An 11110-nucleotide genomic window follows, 5' to 3' on the forward strand; every position below is an offset into this window, starting at 1 on the left:
GAGATAACGCACATCACGGAGAGAGCGAATTTAACATCTCTTTCTTGGATTTACTGGCATTTTATTTCATTATTTTGACTTTGGATACGTTCATGGTTTCCTGCATGTTTTCTGGATTTATTTAGTCTGATTCAAGCTTAATCTTCGTGTTTTGGTCTTCTGCAAAATGTCGGACAGAACAATGGCGCGGCAAGTACTGCTGTTTATTTGGTTTCTCTCTCTCAGTTCAGCTCTCGGGCAGGTCAGTTACTCCATTCCTGAGGAAATGGCGAAAGGCTCTTTAGTCGGTAACATAGCGCAGGATTTGGGTTTAGATTTAAAGAGACTGAAATCGGGTAAAGCCCGTATTTATACCGGAGACAGCGCTGAATACATCGAGCTGAATAAAGAAAGAGGAGTCCTCCTTATCAAAGAGAGAATAGACCGAGAGGCGCTATGCGGACAGACAACGCCTTGCGCACTACATCTACAGATTACATTGGAAAATCCTATTGAATTTTACAGCGTTACAATAGAGATTCTGGACGTAAATGACAATGGTCCCGTTTTTGCTGATAAAGAAATTAAATTTGATATCAGCGAATCATCGTCAATTGGATTTAAATTTGTTTTGGAGACAGCAGTGGATGATGACGTTGGCATAAATAGCGTGCAGGACTATTTTTACACCCCGCTGATCATTTTGTGTTACAGACGGAACAGATGCCTGATGGTAATAAAAATGTTGAAATGATTCTCCAAAAACCTCTCGACCGAGAAAAACAGGAGCGTATTTCGCTTGTACTTACTGCAGTGGACGGAGGAGACCCACAGATGTCTGGAACAATGGAGATTATAATAATAGTTGAGGACGCGAATGATAACGCACCAGTTTGTTTTCAGCATGTATATAAAACCAGCATTGCCGAAAACTCTCCAAAAGGTACGATATTAACCACAGTTAGTGCATCTGATGCTGATCAAGGACAAAATGGCCAAGTAGAATACCATATTAAGAAATCCACTGGAGGGCCAACTAATGTCTTTGAAATAGACAGACATGACGGTGTGTTACAATTATCTGGTGATATCGATTTTGAAAAAGTTAAGAAGTATCAAATTGACGTTCAAGCGAGAGATCTTGGGCGTCATTCGGACACTTGCAAAGTGATTGTTGATGTAATTGATATAAACGATAACAAACCAGTGATTAATATAATGTCAAAACCAAGTGCACTTTCAGAGGACGCAAAATCGGGCACCGTCGTAACAATTTTGAATATCCAAGACTCAGATTCTGGTGAGAATGGAAAAGTCAAATGCTCCATTAATGATAATGTTCCTTTTACGCTGACGTCAACAACGAATCATTTCTTTACGTTAGTCACAGATGGTGATTTAGATCGGGAGAGAGAGTCCGAGTATAACATCAGTGTGACGTGCGCTGATGAGGGCGTGCCCTCTCTCTCCAGCAGCGTCACTCTCTCCTTACAGATATCAGATGTGAATGATAACGCGCCTGTGTTTGACAAGAGCTCATATGAGGCCTCTGTTCAAGAAAACAACACACCGGGTCTTTCCATATTCACAGTCAGAGCCAGAGACGCAGATTTTAAGCAGAATGCCCGTGTGTCTTACATACTGGAGGACTCCTCTGTTAACGGAGTGCCCGTGTCCTCGTTGGTGTCCGTTAGTGCTGATAGTGGAGTCATACATGCAGTGCGATCTTTCGATTACGAGCAGATCAAAGATTTCCCGTTCCGCGTAAAAGCGCAAGACGGAGGCTCCCCTCCTCTCAGCAGCAACGTGAGTGTGAGAATAATTATTCAGGACCAGAATGACAACGCGCCTCAGGTCCTGTATCCGGTCCAGTCTGGTGCTTCTGTGGTGGCTGAAATAGTGCCTCGTTCGGCAGATGTGGGTTATCTGGTCACTAAAGTGGTGGCTGTTGATGTGGACTCTGGACAGAATGCCTGGCTCTCATATAAACTGCAGAAAGCCACAGACAGGGCGCTGTTTGAAGTGGGCTTACAGAATGGAGAAATAAGAACTGTACGTCAAGTGACAGATAAAGATACTGTGAAACAAAGGCTCACTGTTGTAGTGGAGGACAACGGGCAGCCCTCTCGTTCAGCTACAGTCAATGTGAACGTGGCGGTGGCGGACAGCTTCCCTGAAGTGCTCTCCGAGTTCACTGACTTTACGCACGACAAGGAATACAACGACAACCTGACTTTTTATCTCGTCTTGGCCTTGGCTGTAGTTTCCTTTCTCTTTATCGTGTCTATCATAGCCATACTGTCAGTCAAATGCTACAGATGGAGACGTGAGCGGCTGTATTACAAATCTGGCGCGAATCTGCCGGTTATTCCGTATTATCCGCCTCTTTACGCAGACGTAGGGGGCACAGGAACTTTACAGCACGTGTACAATTATGAGGTTTGCAGAACCACTGACTCCAGAAAGAGTGATCTGAAATACGCCAGACCTTGCAGTGAGAGCATCATTAGTCTGGACACCAGTGGAGCACAGACACTCACGCATGCGCAGAGAGACAAACTGACCAATGAAGAGTTTCATGATCAGGTGAGATTTACAATTTAAGAGTCCTGTTTTTTAAATGCTTCACTGCTTTGTAGTTGCATCCTTCGCTTTTTGAAAATAAGAGAAATATACACTGCAAAGGGATTTATATACTGAAACTTATATATTTACCTGTTTATTAGTTTGGTTTATTTGAAGTGTAAAATGTTTCTCTTTTTATTTTTATTCTCAAATAAATCTGAGACTTTGTGTTATGGGCAAATCAGCGCTGTGAACGTATTTTTTTTTTTTTATTATTTATTTATTTATTTATTTATTTTGCGCTGTCCAAAGTACTGAAACCACGTCCTTAGTCTTTTTTTCTTTGCTTTCATCACAACTGATATTTAAAGTGACAATTCAAAGCCTATTGTTTTACATATGAAATAATACATTTAAATTATTATTCATATTATATCGTTCCATTTGCCTTGTTTGTGAGTGAAAATAGATCATTTTGGCTTTTTGACTAAACGCAAGATTAACAAATCACATCCTCGATAAAACACTTGGAGGTTACAAGAAACATATTTCTTTATGATTTAAGTTTTCTACTTTCCCCTCACTTTTATTATGTTAAAAAATGCAATCATAGTTTTTTGTTTCTTGTGGTATTCGTCTCTCTTACTGCATACTTCTTTTGAGCTTCAGAATGTTCTATATTTACCTTCTATACAGTGCTCGTACTTTTCATGTAGTAACTGAGAATGGTCTCAGAGTGCCGCTGTTTGTCTGTGAAATGTGTTTGAGAGCACATGACTCGCAGAGAGACAAACTGACCAGTGAAGTGTTTGATGATCAGGTGAGGTTTCCCGTTTCTGTCTATAGTGCGGCTGCGCATGCGTGTATTTATTGTGCGTATGCTATTTATTAGATTTTTTATGTGTTTATTTATTTGTATGTGTGTTTTAATACGTGTTTTAGTCGGAATGGCCCTACATCTTTATAAATATAAAAACAAATACAGGATTTAAGTACATAGGTATCTAAAATATATACATTAAGAGTGCTTTAGACTTGGTTTGATGTCCCTAAACTAATTTAGTTGGTCACAAAAGCAATCTGATGTGTCAAAAGCCTCTGAATATTGAGCTGGAATCGCCGCAGTCTGATTCTTAGATGGCCAAGATGGAAAAAATCATATATTCAAAAATTATATCATTTGTTTGAGTTTTTCTGTAGTTCTTCCTTCCTTATCTAAATGTGGTCTTCTGTTTCCTGTGCTTCTCTTGGATTCTCTGGCCTTGGTGCTGAAATGCAGTCTGTACAGATCTTCAGATCCTCCTTTTGACCATCCAGCACAGGCTATTTTTAAGTTCTTTGTGTATTTTCGTGCTGTTTCGATTTTAAACATTCACTCTCTTATTCGTAGTTAGACATAATTCTTATTCTAATATATTTCTTGCTCGTTATTGTGGAGTTTTTGAGATATATTTTATCTGTATGGGTATATACATGTTTTATCGGGGCTAAATTTTCCTTTTTACATACACTTTTTGTTGCATTACTTCATGCAATCGTGTTTCTCTGCTAATAATAACAATAATATTAATAATTATTAACATGTATATGCATTGATAGTAAGCTATGTGCATTTGAACCTGTAAAGGTATTTTTTGAAGAACAGCTATATATGATTTCACCTCATTCTGTAGTTCATGAGAATGGACTCAGAGTGCCGCTGTTGGTCAGTGTGTGACAGTTTAGAGAGCAGATCTGCAGCAGTTCCACCCCCATCATCTCCATATTATTAGAGAGAGACGGAAGCTGAGCACACAGTCTGAAGAGGAGGAGAGATAACGCACATCACGGAGAGAGCGAATTTAACATCTCTTTCTTGGATTTACTGGCATTTTATTTCATTATTTTGACTTTGGATACGTTCATGGTTTCCTGCAGATTTTCTGGATTGATTTAGTCTGATTCAAGCTTAATCTTTGTGTTTTGGTCTTCTGCAAAATGTCGGACAGAACAATGGCGCGGCAAGTACTGCTGTTTATTTGGTTTCTCTCTCTCAGTTCAGCTCTCGGGCAGGTCAGTTACTCCATTCCTGAGGAAATGGCGAAAGGCTCTTTAGTCGGTAACATAGCGCAGGATTTGGGTTTAGATTTAAAGAGACTGAAATCGGGTAAAGCCCGTATTTATACCGGAGACAGCGCTGAATACATCGAGCTGAATAAAGAAAGAGGAGTCCTCCTTATCAAAGAGAGAATAGACCGAGAGGCGCTATGCGGACAGACAACGCCTTGCGCACTACATCTACAGATTATTCTGGAGAACCCGATGGAATTTTTTAGCATTACCATTGAGATAGTGGATATTAATGACAACGCTCCCAGTTTTGAAAAGGGAAGGGTTCATTTCAGGATCAGCGAATCTGTTATTTTAGGGTCTAAATTTATGTTAGAGCCTGCTGTAGATCTCGATGTCGGAATCAACGGACTTAAAAGCTACACGCTTAAACCAACAGATAATTTTAATCTTAAATTTCAAAATCAACCAGAACACGGGAAAAATGTCGAAATGGTTTTGCAAAAGCCGTTAGACCGCGAAAAACAACAGGATATCACATTAGTGCTCACTGCTCTTGATGGTGGTGATCCTCAGTTGACTGGGAGCACTGAGATTATTATTGCTGTTTTAGACGCAAACGACAACGCGCCTGTTTTTACGCAGTCCGTGTATAAAACGACTGTAACGGAGAATGCGTCAAAAGGCACCGTTGTGTCAACAGTGAGTGCAACTGACTCCGATGAGGGTATAAATGGTCAAATTGATTATTCGATTGCAAACATGCAAGATAATGCCCGGCAGTTATTTGACATTAATAAAGACAGTGGCCAAGTTTCCGTTGTTGGAATAATAGATTTTGAAAAAGCTCGCCACTACGAGATACACGTACAAGCGAGTGATCATGGTGGTCTGACTGATTCTTGTAAGATCATGGTTGATGTCATTGATATAAATGATAATAATCCTATAATCAACATCATGTCCAAAACAAGTGTAATAGCTGAAAATTCTCCGTCTGAGACGGTGGTTACGATGATAAATGTCCAAGATCCTGATTCAGGCGAAAATGGGAAAGTGCAGTGCTCCATCAATGAAAACATTCCGTTTTCTCTGAAATCGACAAACGCTAATTTCTTTAGTTTAGTCACAGATGGTGATTTAGATCGGGAGAGAGAGACCGAGTATAACATCAGTGTGACGTGCGCTGATGAGGGCGTGCCCTCTCTCTCCAGCAGCGTCACTCTCTCCTTACAGATATCAGATGTGAATGATAACGCGCCTGTGTTTGACAAGAGCTCATATGAGGCCTCTGTTCAAGAAAACAACACACCGGGTCTTTCCATATTCACAGTCAGAGCCAGAGACGCAGATTTTAACCAGAATGCCCGTGTGTCTTACATACTGGAGGACTCCTCTGTTAACGGAGTGCCCGTGTCCTCGTTGGTGTCCGTTAGTGCTGATAGTGGAGTCATACATGCAGTGCGATCTTTCGATTACGAGCAGATCAAAGATTTCCCGTTCCGCGTAAAAGCGCAAGACGGAGGCTCCCCTCCTCTCAGCAGCAACGTGAGTGTGAAAATCCTTATTCAGGACCAGAATGACAACGCGCCTCAGGTTCTGTATCCGGTCCAGTCTGGTGCTTCTGTGGTGGCTGAAATAGTGCCTCGTTCGGCAGATGTGGGTTATCTGGTCACTAAAGTGGTGGCTGTTGATGTGGACTCTGGACAGAATGCCTGGCTCTCATATAAACTGCAGAAAGCCACAGACAGGGCGCTGTTTGAAGTGGGCTTACAGAATGGAGAAATAAGAACTGTACGTCAAGTGACAGATAAAGATGCTGTGAAACAAAGGCTCACTGTTGTAGTGGAGGACAACGGGCAGCCCTCTCGTTCAGCTACAGTCAGTGTGAACGTGGCGGTGGCGGACAGCTTCCCTGAAGTGCTCTCCGAGTTCACTGACTTTACGCACGACAAGGAATACAACGACAACCTGACTTTTTATCTCGTCTTGGCCTTGGCTGTAGTTTCCTTTCTCTTTATCGTGTCTATCATAGCCATACTGTCAGTCAAATGCTACAGATGGAGACGTGAGCGGATGTATTGCAAATCTGGCGCGAATCTGCCGGTTATTCCGTATTATCCGCCTCTTTACGCAGACGTAGGGGGCACAGGAACTTTACAGCACGTGTACAATTATGAGGTTTGCAGAACCACTGACTCCAGAAAGAGTGATCTGAAATACGTCAGACCTTGCAGTGAGAGCATCATTAGTCTGGACACCAGTGGAGCACAGACACTCACGCATGCGCAGAGAGACAAACTGACCAATGAAGAGTTTCATGATCAGGTGAGGATTTTATTGTATTTTTACTTTAATTTTGTATGATTATTGTAGCATCTTAAAACCCCACATTTTTAAAAGTGCTGGCTGCATTTAGAAGAAATCTCGACACGTTTGCTGGTAAAAGTTTCAAAATAAGTCTCTTTTTATAGTAATACTGAAACAGATCTTTGTTTTATTAGCATTTAATTTCAGCAACAATAGAGATCTCTTTATCTGGAGTCATTCATACATTTAGCAAATTACTTTTCATTATTAGGCTTTTGTTTTCATGATGACGTCATTGCCTGAGTTTCGGATGAGAGAATGACTGAATTTTGTCTACAATGTTTTGTTGTTGTTGTTGTTGTTTAGTGGCTGTATTTTCCAGCCGTTTATTTTCAGATATATTTTTTATTACTTTACTTTCGGTAAAGCTTAATTTTTTACTTACCATTGCCAAATAAAAAATGTAGGGATGTTTTCCACAGGTGTGAGTATTTATGTTTAGCTTCCTTCATATTTGATTTATTGTTTTTTTTAGATAAAACTTTGGATAATAAACAGCAATTTTCGGCGGCTATAAAAATGGTCTATTATGCCACTTTATAGCATTTAGGATCATCAGAAATCTCGTTATTTTGATGTCATGTGATGCTATCAACGTTAAACACTGTTTATATTTTGTGCTACCTACAATTCCATTTGCTAATAATTTCTGAACCCATTTGTGGTGATTTCATCTGTCCTTGTGAAGAAATCTGTTAATGCGCAATTGTGTCCAAGTAACTGACCATGGTCCTGAAATGTTCTCAAGCGTTCTTCTGTCTACTCTCTCTTACCTCCATTCAATGCAACATCTATTTGAGATCCTATAAGTCATTTCAGTCTCTCAGCTTGTTTAGATAAACAAAAAATAATAATAGATCACATGGCATTTTTTTCATTTTTCACTTTTCTCAGCCATTGCGCTCAGAGAATCCGCAAGATTGAAATAACGTCATATCTCCTTCAATTCATTTTGTCTTTAATTCATTGGTATTTACTGGAACTCTTATAAATATATATGTATATATCCCAGCCAGCCTGTTCCCCAAATAACCCACAACATTCTTATACTTTTACTAATAGATGATTAGCATGGGGAGAACCAATCAAAACCCCCCCACGCTCTGCTCCAGAATGACGAGATGATTCAGGGTCGTCACACCTCCCACTCCAAAAGGAAGTTCCCCTAAAGAACCAACAAAAGAGAAAAAATCATTGCACACATACAAGACTACTGTTCAAATATGAAAGTACAATAGCATTGATACTTATCTCCATAAATTCCACTCCATTTCACTCTCAGAATCCTGGGCCCTAGGACATCACAGAGGGAAAAGGAGAGAAGGGAGAAAAAAAGAAAAGATGCCCTCCACTAATGGGACATCTTACACCCATGAGAGAGCATCAGCAATTATGTTATCCTTCCCAAATATGTGTTTAATCTTCAAGTGGAAAGGCTGTAAAATAATGCTCCATCTCATAATTCTTTGATTCTTACCACGCATCCGATCAAAGAACATCAAAGGATTATGGTCAGTGTAAACAATAATAGGACCACAGAGCAAACTCAAATAGACCTCAAAATGTTGAACGGCTAACACAAAGGCTAAAGCCTCTTTTTCCACCATTGAATGCACTTGCTGGTTACGATTGAATATTTTTAGGGGCGGTTGTGGCTCAGGTGGTAGAGTGGGTCGGCTGCTAATTGCAGGGTTGGTGGTTCAAATCCCGGCCCACATGACTCCACATGCCGAAGTGTCCTTGGGCAAGACACTGAACCCCAAGTTGCTCCCAATGGTAGGCTAGTGCCTTGCATGGCAGCTCTGCTGCCACTGGTGTGTGTGTGTGTGTGTGTGTGTGTGTGTGTGTGTGTGTGTGTGTGTGTGTGTGTGTGTGTGTGTGTGTGTGTGTGTGTGTGTGTGTGTGTGTGTGTGTGTGTGTGTGTGTGTGTGTGTGTGTGTGTGAGCGTGTATTTATCACTTTGTGGGGACCAAATGTCCCCATAAGGATAGTAAAACCCGAAATTTTTGACCTTGTGGGGACATTTTGTCGGTCCCCATGAGGAAAACAGCTTATAAATCATACTAAATTATGTTTTTTGAAAATGTAAAAATGCAGAAAGTTTTCTGTGAGGGTTAGGTTTAGGGGTAGGGTTAGGTTTAGGGGATAGAATATAAAGTTTGTACAGTATAAAAACCATTATGTCTATGGAAAGTCCCCATAAAACATGGAAACACAACATGTGTGTGTGTGTGTGTGTGTGTGTGTGTGTGTGTGTGTGTGTGTGTGTGTGTGTGTGTGTGTGTGTGTGAGACACAGTGTAAAGCGCTTTTGTAACCTCTGAGGTTAGAAAAAAGCGCTATATAAGTGCAGACCATTTACCATTTTTGAAAAATAACTGACCGGATGTTCAATTCCTTTAGAATCCTTTTGTAAAAGAACAGCGCCAGCACCATAAGCACTAGCATCAACTGCAAGTAGAAAAGGTTTCTCAAAGTTAGGAGTAACCAATACTGGTGCATTAGCCAACAGAGATTTAGCATTATCAATGGAACACCGACATTGTTCTGACCATTTAAAGGGTTTCTTTGGGCTTAGCAAATCGGTCAAAGGGGAAACATCTGCAAAGTTCTGACAAAACCCTCTATAGTAACCCACCATCCCAAGAAATCGTCGTAACTCACTATGGGAAGCTGGCAAGGGAAAACTACAGATAGTGTCAACTTTGGCATGGATAGGTTTTACACAACCCCGGCGCATCACCTTACCCAAATATGTCACTGTGGCCTTTCCAATTCACACTTGGCGAGGTTTATCGTCAGATTGGCTTTTTACCATAACAGCAAACCATCTCACCTTTTGTGCGTGTAACTGAGGTATTGTCAGCAGAATTTGACACAACATTCTGGCGTACAACCATCCTTTTATTTTAACAGAGACAGTCAGTTTAAACCTACTCAGATCATTTGAGTGACTGACAAAAACTTGAGTAAGAACAAATTCATCTGCCATAAGAGCAGCATCTGACAATGTACTTTATGCTCATTAAGATACATAGCAACAATTCTTGGAACACAGTTTTAAACTCTTCCAAAAGAATCAGCTCTCGAAGCTGTTCCTTAGTGTTTACCTTTACGGAGGTACACCAGCAGTCAAATAGATTATATTTCTCTCTAGCAAACTCAAGATAAGAACACTGCTCAGATTGAAAATGACTTATAAATGTCTGGTGGTATGCCTCAGGTGCTAATTCATAAGCATGCAAAATAGCAGACTTAACGATTTCATAGTCAAAAAATTGCAAAATGCAAAAAACAAATCTTTAGCTATAAAATAAATGTTTGTCTCACTCTTTATTGCAATTACAATGTTCAACTTTTCATAACCATAACTGTAGAAACGCAAACTATTAGATATAATGATTATGAAATTAAGATGTGAAGCAAAGATTGGATAACAAAAAATTCTAGTAAAGTTGGTCTATATGGGTTCACATATTCTGTACTGCCTATCTCTTGTGATATATATATATAATATACAAAATAAATAAACAAATATTAGCACAACAGCCGCATTCTGACGTGACTAAAACATCTGAATTTTGAGCGGGAATCGCTGCAATTTGACATTTGGATTGTTACCATGTGATTGAAAAGATTAACATATCGGATGATCATAAAGTTTACCATTTATATGTGTTTTTCTGTACTTTCCGCACTCATACAGAAATGTAGGCTTCTGTTTTCTGCGCTTTTATTCTCTGGCCATGGTGCTGAAAAGCCGTCGGTCGCATATTTTCAGATCCTCCTTTTGACTGTCAAGTTCAGGATATTTTTTAGTTCTTCTTGTATTTTCGTGTTATTTAAATGTAGACATTCACTCTCATATTCGTATTATGATGTTATTCTCATTCGAATATATTCCTTGCTCGTTATGGTGGTGTCTGTTTTGCCTTTGCAGGTATAACGGCAGCATGTCCAGTATATGCATGTTTTTAAGGGGCCAGAATTCCCTTTCTAAATGTTCTTTTCTTTATTTTTGTCTAGCATTATGCAATCATTTTTATTAACAGGTGATGTAGATTTTTTATAGCATATGCAGTTGTTGTGCTTCTACATATGTTGACCTTTTAAAGTATTTATAATTTAAGAAAATATGAGTCCAGCTT

At 39.8% G+C, this 11110-nt stretch overlaps 1 pseudogene; it reads left to right on the forward strand.

Moving 5' to 3' along the window:
- LOC127663254 (protocadherin beta-16-like) overlaps positions 1-11110 on the forward strand; it is a 23462-nt pseudogene continuing 12352 nt past the window's right edge.

This window comes from Xyrauchen texanus, chromosome 23 (genome assembly GCF_025860055.1).
Source record: "Xyrauchen texanus isolate HMW12.3.18 chromosome 23, RBS_HiC_50CHRs, whole genome shotgun sequence".
Lineage (NCBI taxonomy): Eukaryota > Metazoa > Chordata > Actinopteri > Cypriniformes > Catostomidae > Xyrauchen > Xyrauchen texanus.